Source organism: Melopsittacus undulatus, chromosome 9 (genome assembly GCF_012275295.1).
Source record: "Melopsittacus undulatus isolate bMelUnd1 chromosome 9, bMelUnd1.mat.Z, whole genome shotgun sequence".
NCBI classification, from domain to species: Eukaryota; Metazoa; Chordata; class Aves; order Psittaciformes; family Psittaculidae; genus Melopsittacus; species Melopsittacus undulatus.
The window spans coordinates 33985578-33999302 of NC_047535.1; the positions used below are offsets into that span (position 1 = coordinate 33985578).

Here is a 13725-nt window from a genome sequence, read left to right on the forward strand (position 1 = left end):
GAAGCTCCCCTGGGTACCATTGCCTACAGGGCAGTGGTTATTGAATAATTGTAAGCTCCCTTTGTAAGCAATGAGCAAACTTGGATGGTGGAATATCCAGTTTTGTAAACAGCTACACTGCATAACAACATAGCATGAAGGAACGTATTTTTATATTGGTGCAGAATAAACAAGACCAGGTTTGAGTGATGTTTTGCATTTCCAGCATTGACAAAGATCATCCTACTATATGAGACAGATTATGATTGAAGAATGAATGATGTGTATATTTAAGGTCTGAGGGTAACAAATGTGATGGTACTATGAAAGCACTTAAAACCCATGAGAAAGAAACCGTTCTGTTTATCCACCTGTTTAGGCACTTCCTTCAGTACTATACTACTGCACTGTAACGCTGCCACTGATGTGCTTTAGCAGATAGCGTAACACTATTTTTGTTATACAGCTGTACATGTATTAATTATGTATTATCATTTCCATCTCGTGCATATTTAAAAAGGCAGTTGTTCTAAAAAGGCATTTGTTGTCATGTCTTTCAATTATTTTTTTGCTGCCTATTTAGTGCTCCTACAAGCTTCCCCAGCAGCCACAATGCTGAGAGTAGCAGCACTTCTCATGTAAAGCACTCTCTGGTACAATAGTTTGAGCAGCAAATGGGTCAAGAGAAACTTACTTCATGGCGCTGATTTCCAGCTGCTCACAGAAGAATGCTCTGACGAGATGGCAGAATGCTATCAGACTGATCTATAAAGAATTATTTGCTGTTTAGTTACTTGGTCCACACATTGTTCGTTATGGAGATGCTGTGGTGGTGTTCTTCAAGAAGTTTAAACTGAAGCTCTTTGTTCCAGATAAAAGGCAGCTTGCAGAAATTATTTCTCTTTGAGGCATCTAATAAAGCAAGCAGGACGTTCTTTGTAGTGCATTCTCAATCCAGTATAATCCTAAATTTTCAAAACAGAGAAAGTCATTATTTTTTATTAATTGTCATGGAAAAAATTGCTGGAGCAGTGCACATTATTCTGATTACCCATTAAGCCTTCTTTTCAGTGGAATGAAATTACATTCTTTTAGTTACTTTTCTTGCTTTTAACTTCTGACTTGTAATATACCAAAAGAAGTAAAACGACTTGTTATCCTGGAGCTTGTTGTCTCCCAGTTGCCAAAGCACTGCAGATGGTCATAGCATTCAGATGAGTAGCTCTGATTTTGGCATTGTCCTGATATCTGGGGCTATTTTTTTGTAAAACACAGCAAAGAATAACATCCATTAGTTTGCACTGAAGTTCTAATATATGACTTTTATAAAGGTCCCAGCAACTTACTGGTTTGGCATAAGAGGACGTTATGTAGTGACTGATTTATTTCACTGGATTACATCAACAGAGTAAAATATAATTTCTTGTTGAACAATAAAATAAATGTATTTTTAAATTAGAAAGTAATAGGCTCCAGTCAGGTGACTTTCTCTTGAAGAAATGTACATGATCTCCCTTCCATTTGACTGTTGAGTTGCTCTGCACATTGATACTGAATTTGTTTTTTATCCCTAGTCATTCTATTACAGTGCACTTCTTCAGAGCTTTTCCTTATGTCCTTTGTCTAACAGCAAAACAAGAGCCTCCTCAGGGGAACAGCTAGCTGTATTTCATCCCTGGAGATACAATTATTTTGTGTTTGTCCTCAGTCCCTCTAGGTGACAGGATGCAGCCAGTTCTCAGTGTAGGCACACAGAGAGGACAGGCTCCTGTAAACTGCTGTGCATTGGTCAGCTTTCTCGCTTGGCTTCTCCTTGGTACCCATGACAGTGGGAAGGCCTTGGAAGATGTGGTAGACTGTTGTATCTATCACAATGGCACTGGTTTGCAAATTGTTCATGGAAAATGCTGTTTGCACCAGGACAAAGTCTAATCTGAAGTGCCTGTTCACAAGTCACTTCATTTTGTATAATATTTATGTCTGAGTATCAGCATCCTCCTGATGAAGACCCAGAAGTCTCCATAAGCAAAGAAAACTGAAACTTTACCTTTGGGATAGCCTACACTGTTTGGTAGTGGCTGCTCTTTGATATCCTTCTATTGCATTAGGGTCTGTTTCCAGGAGTGGTTTTCTCCTGTTATAAGAAACACCTTAAAAAGGAGCTTTTCTTCCCAAAGCCACCTTGGGTGGTGGAGGTTTAAATAGGCCATTAGAGATGAACTCTGTCTCTGGGGCAGCCCCACCATGCTGCTCTTTGAACATGAGTGAGGAATGTTTGAAAGCTTAACCTGGTAGTATTATGTGACATAGAAGGAAGATTCTACTCATAAATGCCATCAATCTGAGCAATTTTTGAGGGTGATAAATTGTAGTGTAAGAAGTCATAAAAGTCAGGGTTTTGACAGCTGTTACTGATACCTTTTTCCTGCTGTGCTACTTAAAGTTCATAACATTTTTAAAAAATTAAAGGAATACATGCTATCCATGGGCAAATTGTACCGATTGTGCTCCCAGTTGCTCTTTTGATGATGAGTTCTGATTGAACTCCAGGAACTTTATTTAAGCCAACCTCAATTTGATATTCAGTGACATTAACTTTAATGCTGGGTTTATGTGGGATCTCGTGTTTGCACGCCACCTTCCTAAAGGGGTTGACCCTGTGAAATAAATGGGGGTAAATTGTGACTTTGAGAAGAAGGGCTGCAGAGTGTCTGGGGCACTGCAGGTCCCTGTACTAAGGGTGGCTGTGCAGGACATGGTTGCTGGTGGTTGGTGTGCCCCGGCAGCCAGAGCTGCAGAAGCTCCCCTGTGCCGTGGCTTCTCTGTGCAGGGAATCATCCATTGGAGAGCAGGAATGCTTTTTATTCCTGCTCTGCTGAGGGTTACAGAAACATTAAAAAGTTAAAGAAATTGAAGACCACCACCTCAAATGTGAGCTGAATTGATGCAAGTCCACTGACTGATGAAGTTACAGAGATTTATGTCAGCTGAGGTGCCAGCCTGGTCTCCCAACAGCAGTCTTCAAATTCCTCAAATCCATTTATATAACATACCCACCTGGAGATTATAGCGTTGTATCCTGTTTACAGGATTAAATGCTTTCTTGCTCTAGCAGCAATGGGAAAACCTAGTGAGGTTTTCCTGTTCATGGCCAGCAGCCTGCCCAGCATCATGATACCGTGCAGTGTGATGCCTGGCACATCTCAAGAGAGCGTGCAGTACAGCAAGGACTGCAAAAAGGGCTTTGATTTACTTCTTTGTGTAACTGTGAAACAGGGGTTATTCTCTTTTCCTAAATACGCTGGTTATGTTTAAACCCCAGATACCCAGGATGCCATCAGTCTTGCATTCAAGGCAGCTGGAGACCATTACAAGCTGATGCCAAATTTTGCACCAAAAATATAAATACATTACATTATAAACAGGAGTTTTCCCTGTCTCACCATTCTTTCAGTAATACTGGGAATGGTTATATTGAGGTATTGTCCTGTTTTTCTTAAGGCAAGAGCTGGACTTGCTAGAAATAGTAGCAAAAATATGATATAATACTTGTAATAAAGCAGATGCTTAAAAGGTGCCTGTGCCAATAGTCAGATAGGAAGGACACAAACCCCATGCTTATCTTACTCTGAATATGTTACTGAATATGCAGTATTTGCTCATGGGGCCATGTGTGAAACATCATGTTGAATTTGTAACAGACACATGCTGTAGGGAGCTACATATCTCAAGAAGAGGAGTCTGAGAGGGGCTGTGAAAGGCTCCACTGCTGAAGTACAGGTGTGGTGGTCTTGCATCCTTCCCTGGACTTGAAAATGAACAAGCACTGTCCTTCATAGCCATGACTGCTGTATCTTGGGAGAAACTGTACTCATCTCCCATGTGCTCTTTTCTTACTCCTTTGTTATATTGAAAATCAGATAGAGGAATTGCAAATCACAAGCATTTTTTTTTTGCAGCAATGTATTTACAATTTAATTCCACTGCTGTGTTAATTCCACCATCTCTGCTTTTGTATACTCATCTCTGCTAAATGGTTGCCAGTTAAACAAAAGCTGCACATCTTAACTACATCTGACTAGCACCTTCAGTTGACTAACATGGGAGAAGACACAACTCCAACAGGTGGAGATGATGAAACTTCATTCCTTTGTCATGTTTTAGTCTTGCCCCAGGGATAAGCAAATGTTCAAGTATTGCCAAAACCAAACAGACAAGGAGAAATATGCATGTTTTGTATTGAGTTAAGAAATAGCTGGTTTACTCTCTGCTTTGCTCATATTTTGTGCCTGTTGGTTGGCAGTAAGTCAAGCATGCTAGCTCAGTGCTGGTCTCCTAGGAAAGCATTCCTGATATTCCCATAATTACTCAGCAGCACTATGTACTCTGGGCATAAGCAAAGGCTTATTACAACAGCTCTCAGCACTGCTCTTAATACTGTGCAGCCGAGTGTCAAAGTCATCCCTGATCTCTTCTCTTGTATACAGAATTATGTTTTCTTGTAATAATTGCAAAGTGTGTGTTCATGACCCAAAATAAACAATATTTGCGGTGCTCTGTTGACAAACTGAACCACCATACCTGCATTTTCTAACCAGTGGCACAGTGCAAATGGTCTTTTGCTCTAAGTATGCCAGTCTGATGGTCCCTTGCTCACTGCTACCCAGGAGCAATATTGCACTGCTCACAAGTTGCTGGTAATTCAATCTGCATATTCACAAATGTTTCAGAAGGGAATCCATTACCTAGATCTCTCTGTAAATAGCTGGAGAAAATGTTGGCAGGAGTCAGTTTTAGTTTGGACAGTCGCTAATGTACTTAAACCTGAAAACAAAAATCAGGCTTCACCTTGAAGCAATGTACCAGAGACAGTTCCTTTCACCTTGGAGAATTCTGTGAAGCTGGGCTCTTCCATCAATTGAGAGCCTGTACACACTGCCAGAGTTGTCTTTGTTTTTCAAGCAACAGATGATACAGAGATTATAGGTTGTTGCCCCAGGGACTTCTCTTTTCTAAGGCTTCAGGATTTTAAAGGAAAAAGGCTTTTTCAATGCGAGTGTTTTATAGCCTTTTACTATCCTCTGGTGGGGTGGGGAGGATAGCATTTTTTTAGCCTGGGTTTTACACACTTCTGTTATTACATGAGAAATTAAAGTCAATTGAAGTTCAGGGAGGTATTTCAGAAAGGAAATATGTAGCTTTAAAATATGCACAAGCACCTACTAATTCTGCCTTTTTTTTAATAGTCATTTCATATTCCCTCTCATACTCAAGACAATTGAAAATATCTTACAATAGTATGTGCTCTTGGAAGACAACAATTATATCAACACGTTAAATCAATAGGTAATTAGTACAGACCTTTAAGGTATTTATAATACTTCATCCACAAAGAGCTCTCTCAAAGTGCAGACTTTGGGAGGAGATTGAAGAAGGGTTAAAGGCAAATTTGTGTGCACAGTAATGTGCTGTACAGGGGATTGGTCAGAAATGAAGGTAATGTCAAACTGATTTTAGATTGGATATAAGGAAGAAATTCTTTACTGTAAGGTTGGTGAGGCACTGGAATGGGTTGCCCAGGGAAGCTGTGAATGCTCCATCCCTGGCGGTGTTCAAGGCCGGGTTGGACAGAGCCTCGGGTGGCATGGTTTATTGGGAGGTGTCCCTGCCCATGACAGGGGGGTTAGAACTGGATGATATTAAGGTCCTTTCCAACCCTAACTATTCTATGATTCTATTATCAGGTATGAGTATAAAGACTTCTAGTAGTCTAGGATGCTAGCAACAACTTTCTGAAAGAATTTAACAGATTCAGGTCCCTTACTAGGCAAAAACCATTTTCAACCTGAATTGCAGTTTCTGTCCATTGCATCCAGGACTTGTTTTCAACAGGAATAGAAAAAAAAAATCAGCCCAGTATCAATTTCTAGCTACAAGATACAGATGCAGTCATAATTCATAGATCCTGGGAGCAGTCCTCGTGGTTGGACTTTGCCTGTGCTTTCCTAAGAGGTTACAAACAGCTCTGGAAGCCACCACTGCTGATGGCACAGGGCTATGAGAATCTGAGGCCACAATTTACCATGCACATGATGTGGCTGCTACCCCCACTATGGCCATCACCTGTGTGCGTGGTGATGGATGAGGATAATGGATTGAGGCAAGGTGTCTCAAAGCTCCTCTTCAGTGGTTATAATTTGTGCCGTGAATGGAGTACACCATGAGCTGCAATTCTGTCTCCCTTAAGAACCAATTTCTCTGTCACTGACTGACCTCCTCAGTTGAAAGTGTCATTTGTTGAGTTGAAAGAATTAAAAAACACATAAACAATTAAACAGATTAAATGTGAGTATTTCATCTAAGGCTCTTTGTAATCCAGTCATTGGAGATGTTCTGAACTCAGTTCTTAAATATACAGTATTTAAAGCAGATTGGCAAAATGATGTTTGCATTGGCAAGTAAGCGTCATTTTCAAGATGTTCAGCTGCAGTTGAAGCATGTAGCAGGGAGTTGCATGTAAATGAGCACAGCTCATGCAGGTGATGTCCATCACACCTGTCATTTCACTTCCATTCACAGAGGAAGTAATAGCCCAGCATTTGGTCGCTATGAATGTGTTCATTTTGTCTCCATGTACACTTGTGAAACAAGAGGAACATGAGCTAATGTAAGAGTATGACTTTTTTTGCTTCTAACCAGTAGATCTGACGAATTAAGTACTGACACAATACTCTGAGTTGTTATAACAATGGTCATAGGAGAGAATGAAAAAGAAAACTGAGGGAAATTTATCCAACAACTGAAGAGGCAAGTCGTGTTTTGACCAGGGCTCAGTTCAGGAGCATGCTAAAGGCATTCTGGCAGGTGGATTTCTGGACACAGCTCAAATCCATGAGAGCTGCATGTGCACAACAGCAACAAAGATAATTTGAGCTGTCTGCATCCCCTAGTTAAGTGTAGGAGAACAAGCAGTTTAATGTAGGTTTTTAGATAATTCAGGTTTAGAATTCTTATTCCTAGTGACAGAAAAAGTTTGAACACATTCAGAATAGATGTGTTATGCAGCAGCTTTTGAGAACCCGGTGAAACTGTGGTATTTTTCATCTCAAAAGCAGAATGTATGTCTTTGTTACTTCAAGAAGAAAAATGTGCCCTTGTTTATTTATTTATTACTGCTCAGTGGAAACAGTAGATGTATTGTGCTAGGTAAGGGCAGAATTTTAATTTCCTGTCACAATCCTGTGTTTCTGGGGTTGGATATATAACTCTGCTGAATTATTTCCTCAGGGCTAGAGCTTAACTTATAAGACATCAGAACAAGCCTGATTATTATTTAAGTATTTTAAAGTATCTTTCAAAAATATCTCTTTGGTTATTTTTACTATTTCAGCACTAGAGATCAACAAATAACCTGATCATTAATAAATAGGAGTCCAGTTCTGTGCTACCTTTTGTATCTGATCTTTTGGCAGAGGACCTGCAGATGCCCCAGTGCTGTTTTATTGCACTACTGTTATTATTACTGTTGTTACTGTCTCATAATTATTCATAGCTCTACTGTGGGCTGTATCATCCTTAATGGAGCAATGCAAGTTTATCTGTTTATTTTCCTGATGTTGGCTGTGATGACTCAGGGAGAAGGCACTTGGAGAAGAAACTTGTGATTTTCTGCAGTAATGGAGAAATGTGCTTTTATCATACACTGAAGAGAACATCTGTGGTGATAATCACGCTGTTGACTTACTAAGAGAACACAAATTACGTTCTATTAAATAAGGTTTTTGTCGTAGGACAAGTCGCTCATTACGCTGCATTGGGAACTGCCTCCTCCTGGCTGTCTAGACTTAGTAAATGAGGCACAGGGAAAACTTGCTGCTTTTGCATGTGTGTGGATCAGGTAGCAAGACTTTATTTGAAAAGTGCTAACTTGCTGGCATCTCCTATAATTAATCATGTGGCATTTAAGTAGGTGAAGTTACAGTACTGCTGTGGTGCAGGCAGGCAGGCTGAGTGAGAGGTTTCACAGCTGAGTTCCCCAAGCTGTAGCCTGACCTGCGGTTGGCATTTGCACGTTTGCAGCAGGACCCCGGGCAGGGGTGGCTGGTGGGCTGGGTCCTGACCTCTCCTGAGCTGCTTCCCTCAGAGGTCAGAGCACACTTGCGTCGAGGTGAATGTGTTTGACCCTGCCTTTAATTCATACTGCTCCAGATACATAGGTCACCCATAAATAGTGTTGTCAGATCATTACTGTTCCCATTTCAAATTCTGGAGTTCTCCCATGCTAGCATTTATGACAGTGAAGATTTATTTCTTCCTGTCTTCTGGATGCTTATGGTTGCATTACTGTCTCTGAGGAATATCTGACATCCCTTTTGAACTCGGGCATCAGATACTTGCCTCTCAGATGCCACCTGTCAAGCGTGGATTCCCACTTTAAGTGCACTTGTACTTGGTACAGGAGTGATCTGGGAAATAAGATTATGTCAGAAAAGAGGTGACAGTGGGAGGAGCTGGCTTGTGGTCCCTGTTGGAGACCTGTAGGGTGCTCCAAAGCAAGCCCAGTACTGCACGCTGGTGCTGCAAGCAGTCAGGAGAGAGGTGGTGGCTCTCTTACTCATCCAGCTTCTTGCCCCATAAGCAAGCCTTCAGGGAATGTCACAAACAGGATCGCTGGGTGGGTGTTTTGCTCCCGCAGCTCAGAGTATTACAGTGGAACTGCAGAAAGTGCATCTGATGCAGTGGTGGGGTGATGATGAGAAGGAGGGGGAAAGTCTCACCATTTGCTTCAGCTTTGCTGAAAATATGTGATTGTTGTTGTTCCATTCTCATTATTATTCTTGACTATTTTTCTTTCTCAAAGATGTGGGCTAGCCATGGTGCAGTGGTAGGCAGGAACAGATAGCAGCCCAATGGTGGAGGCAGGCTGGTGATCATCTCCATTGGTGCAGAGCTATGAGGCCCTTCCTTAAAAATAATACTTCATACATGACTTTTTCAATCTCCTTTTTTTTTAAACACATTTTTGTTATTTTTCAATGAGAAACACCTTTAGGAGGTCTTGTTCATTGGGAAGTCTACAGAATTATTTAGAATGGAGCTACCTGGTATAAAAATTCCTTTCTTGTCATTTCAAAGCCGTGAGCACCATTTGTATATGCAGTTGATGTTAATAGAAGTGATAGGCAAAAAATAAAGAGCAAGCCATCCAATTTAGTCTTTTCCTGCTCAGAAGGATGTAACGCAGCTGACTAACCTTGAAGAGCAGACTGTTGTGTTAATCACCGATGCCCTTGAGCTGTCCTATCCATTTCACTTCTCAGTTTCCTGAAGAGTTGCTCTTCCCAAGGTGCAGTTATGTCTTGAAGAAATACTGACTGTAGCACTGGATGAAGCATACATAGCAGAAACCAATTCCCTCAGCAGCAAACAAGGAAAGGATTTTTATCATTTATACAGGATATACTCCAAGAATTCTCTCTTCAGTTTAGTTATTATCTTTCCCTACAGTGTGGAATATTCAATTAAACCTTCTCTCAAATTGGCCATAACTTTCAATGAGAATTAAAGCAGTTCTATTTAGGTAACAGTATCTGCCACTGGGCTTAATGTTCGGAGAGAATAGGAATGGTTTCACCTGTTCATGTGAATTAACCTCAGCTGGCATTCACATTTCAGTTCCTCAAAAGCACAGAATGACAAGCAGTTAGCATCTCACTGGATGTGCTGGCACTCAGATTTAGGGTAGTGGAGGGACACAGAAAATACACCCTTCATTTGAAATGTATTTAAATTAATCTGGCGTTTTTTTAATGTATTTTGTGAATCACTTGGGGGGGAAATATCCTAGCAGAAGCTAGGACAGCAGAATGTTCTTCTGAATTATCTATCACATTCTGTCCAATAGCATATGGGCATATATCTTGTACTGTGTTTAAAAATGTCTTATTTTATCATGAAATCTACTGAAATTTCCTATATCCTGCATCTTGCTGAAAGAAATACACTTCCCTCAAAGGAGGCAGAAGCGGAGCAGTAGTACATTTGTTTCATCTGACAGGGAGGAAATAAATGCTTTTTGGTAACCAATCTTGTTTGCAACTTGTCTTAAGCTGAGGGCAGCTCAGTGTTCATTCTGGGTTAACTCATTTCAGGCTCCAGCAAAAGAAACGTAACTCAGAAAAATAAAATCTGTCACTGGGAAAGTGTCTCAACAGTTAGCTTGTCCAGGAAGATTACTTATTGTATTTTCCCAGGATAGTAACAAATGTGTAAGGAGTAGCAAAGGTTATGCAGCAGCTGCTGAATATCATAAAGGGCCAAGCGAGCTAAAATAACTGAGCAGTTTTCATGTGTATATACGTGTATGCACTGTTTGATGAAATGACAAGAAGAGAACCTGATAAGCACAACCTGAAAAGAAGGGCAAAGGAAAAGCCTGCTAAGCTCAGGAAATAACCTCCTTCTAGCATCAGTGGGTTTCTGCGGATCTAGAGGCTATTAGTGTTCCCTAGTTACAAGCTAAAAATGTGTTATGTCACTCTGTGATTGAGAGTCCCTGAGCGTGATTGCAACAGAAATGAAGTTACCACATTTATTAATACAATAACAACAACAAAAAAAAATTACAAAGTTCACATTTTTAAGTTCTCTGGATAGCAAAACTTTGCTGCCACAAAACCACGTACTGCAATAGAGCAAAGGCATTTCCCTGTGAAGACACTACACATCTGAGATTCTCTTCTACATAGTAACATAAGTTAGTCAAGTTGGACTGTTTATAGGACAGGTGCTTTTAATTTTCTGTCTGTAAGAATCTAGGCAGCAGTCTGTTATTAGTGACTTATTTAGTGTTCCTTGAACCAAATCAGCCCCTTGTGTAAGCTACTGTGGCTCAACTCCTCTCACATACTCTGTTAGGATCTGGGCTGCAGCGATTTCAGTCACGTATTAGACTGTAGCAAAAGGACTCCACAGGCTGAAGATTAAATAGTTTGGGCTTGCTTATCTTGGTTATACACTGGCAGCAATAAAAGAAAGAAGAAAGGCACTCAAACTAATTCCATCTACCCAATGTTTCAAGGTTTTTGCTCCTCTTCTGTTCCCCTTATTTGCTGGCAGCTGTTTTCAGAGCTTCTTCCTTCCTTACCCAGTGCCTTTGTCTGGAAAGCCAAGTCGTAGTTGTACCAGGGCTTCTCTTCTTGCTGGCTAACAGAAAGGGCAAGCATTTTTTCTCCATGTAAAAGCTGAATGTCAAACAATGTCAGCAGCAGATGTAATATGTAGAGGGTGGTTTCATTTGATCTTTTGTGAGCTTCTAGTTTAGCTTGGGCAAATTAAGTATTTAGGCATTTCACCCATTTTTCACTATTTCTGTCTCTGTAGTTCTCTGCCTTTTGTCTGATGTGTTTTCTAAATTCTACCCTGCTCACTAATTAGTCAGATTATAGTGTTTCTTACAAATGTAACTCTCTTTCAAACACTCCGTTGCATCACATGGACCAGTTTCATTGTACCTTGACGACCAATGTCTCACCCAGGGACACTACACCATGACAGTCTGGGCCTTGATCCTGCAGCTAAGTGATGTCCTGGACGTATGCAGACATATTTGGACCCTTAGATTTGTTTGTGTGTGTGTTTCCTGACTCAGTTAGGTGAGCTGTCTACTTCTTAATGCAAGGTGTATTTTCTTATGATGAGAGGAAGACCAAGAATCTGACCTCTAGCGTGATGTGATATAAATTGACACACCATAATTGCAATAGCAGCAAATGACAGTGTAGTGTGAGCTGAGTCCATTGTGGGGTATGAGGCAGATGACACAGCTGATATCACAGATACCTGAGCCAGCATGGTTCACTAACTGGATGATCCAGAATGGTCAGTGTGTGCCTATCGCAGCACAGTCAAGCTCCTTGCCTATGGGAGTGGAATCAACTTGCACCCAGGACCTGAGCATGCAGCCAGCTTCTATATTTTACAGTTAGAAGACTGGGTAAATGAAAACGTATTTTAATTCTCTTGTTTTCAAACCCATTAATATAGTACTCAGAGCTATAATCTTTATGGGCCAGATTATTATATTCTTTTTAACAGTGAATAAGACTAAGTGAAGCAGCCCTGGGTCTCAGAAACGACTCAGGATATAATAATCTAGCCCTGTATGCTTTATAGTAATTATTATCTTTTTCTGCTAGCAACAGTAAGCTGCACATAGGTATAATTTTAAGGCTAGAGAATATATTAAATATGTTTTGAATAGATGAGGCTCAGTCAGATATTGTTAACATATAATTAAAAATAAAGATAAATACAACTGATATGACTGTATGCTTAGTGCATTCTCTTTTGTGGCAGTGCCTGAGGGAGGAGACATGAGGGAGAGGTTGTTCCATTATAATCTTCTGGCAAAGCCTCTCTGAAATCCTTCTGTGGAGACCACAGAATTTTCTCCCTGGAATACAGTGCTATTGTTCTTGTCCATAATAAATCCAGCTGTTTTGCGAGTGTCAGAAGATATGAGGGCTATTCATATTCTCAGTCTCCTTCCATAGGGAAGATGCATCGTCTTCTGCTCAATCCTTTTTCTTTGTTGTTTTTGTCTACATCCCATTATCACTGTATTTTATATATTCATTCTTCTCTGACCTCCTGTACCCACAGATTTCCTGCATATCCCTCAAGTTGGACTCCTGGCAGCCGATTAGCCAGCAGCATGGCTGCCCTGGCCAGCTTGCCATCTGTGCTTGTACCCCTGTGAGTCCCTGCTCTGGGCAGCAAGGGAACCGTGGGTACCAGCAACAGCACCATGATGGCCCACACGATTGCCCTTTGCCAAGCGGTACTCTGCAAGGACAGAAGTATGCTGTAAAAATGATAGGGCAGAACATGATCAGAAAGAGTTCAAAAAATGCTAAAACAAAACTCCTTCCATTCATAGAATCATAGAATCATAGAATAGTTAGGGTTGGAAAGGACCTTAAGATCATCTAGTTCCAACCCCCCTGCCATGGGCAGGGACACCTCACACTAAACCATATCACCCAAGGCTTCATCCAACCTGCTGGAAGTCTTTCTGACTGGGAGCAGTTTCACTGCATTCTTCCTTGCATAGTACCTAGGGAAGGCAGATAGACATTGAAACCAGTGAGCGGAAAATTCTCAGTGAAAGCAAGATAGCTGATTTTTTCAGGGAAGAAAACCTGGTTCCCTTTATGTTCTGGGCAGTTACTGTGAAAATGAAAGTGTAATACAAACAGGATGGAGAGCAGTGAATTTACGTTGTAGCTTTTTGTGGGTGTTTTGAGCAATATTGGTGGATTTCATGAAGTCTTGTACTCTAACTACATAGTGGCAGGCAGAGAAAAGCAGTACCTTGGGACCGTTCCTGTTAACAAGGTTTGAAAAAGGGTAAGAAAAAGGATAAATTGATCAGATAAAAATTGCAAATATTTGATGTGAAAGAAAAGAAGATATGAAGGAATTAGTAACACAAACTATTAAAATGTATTTGTAAAGTAAAAAACAAAGGTCCATATGAGGAAAGCTTCTATAAGTAGTCCGCAGTTTTGGATTGCTGTTAAATGACTACTGCATTCTTTGAAGGTCATGTCAGGTTGTTTCACCAAAATGTTTTCACTTTTCTACCTATATTTAGTGTGAGATTTTAATGGCCTGAAGTGCACAAGCATGTAATGTGCTTGCTGGTGCAGTTCGCACTGGGCACTTGGAACTTTCATTCTTGGG

The 13725-nt window shown here is 40.6% G+C and overlaps 1 protein-coding gene across 1 annotated transcript in view; it reads left to right on the forward strand.

The window, feature by feature from the left end:
* The window catches only part of CNTN4 (contactin 4), a 163133-nt gene that overhangs the window by 22065 nt on the left and 127343 nt on the right, over positions 1-13725 (forward strand). The window lies entirely within an intron of this gene.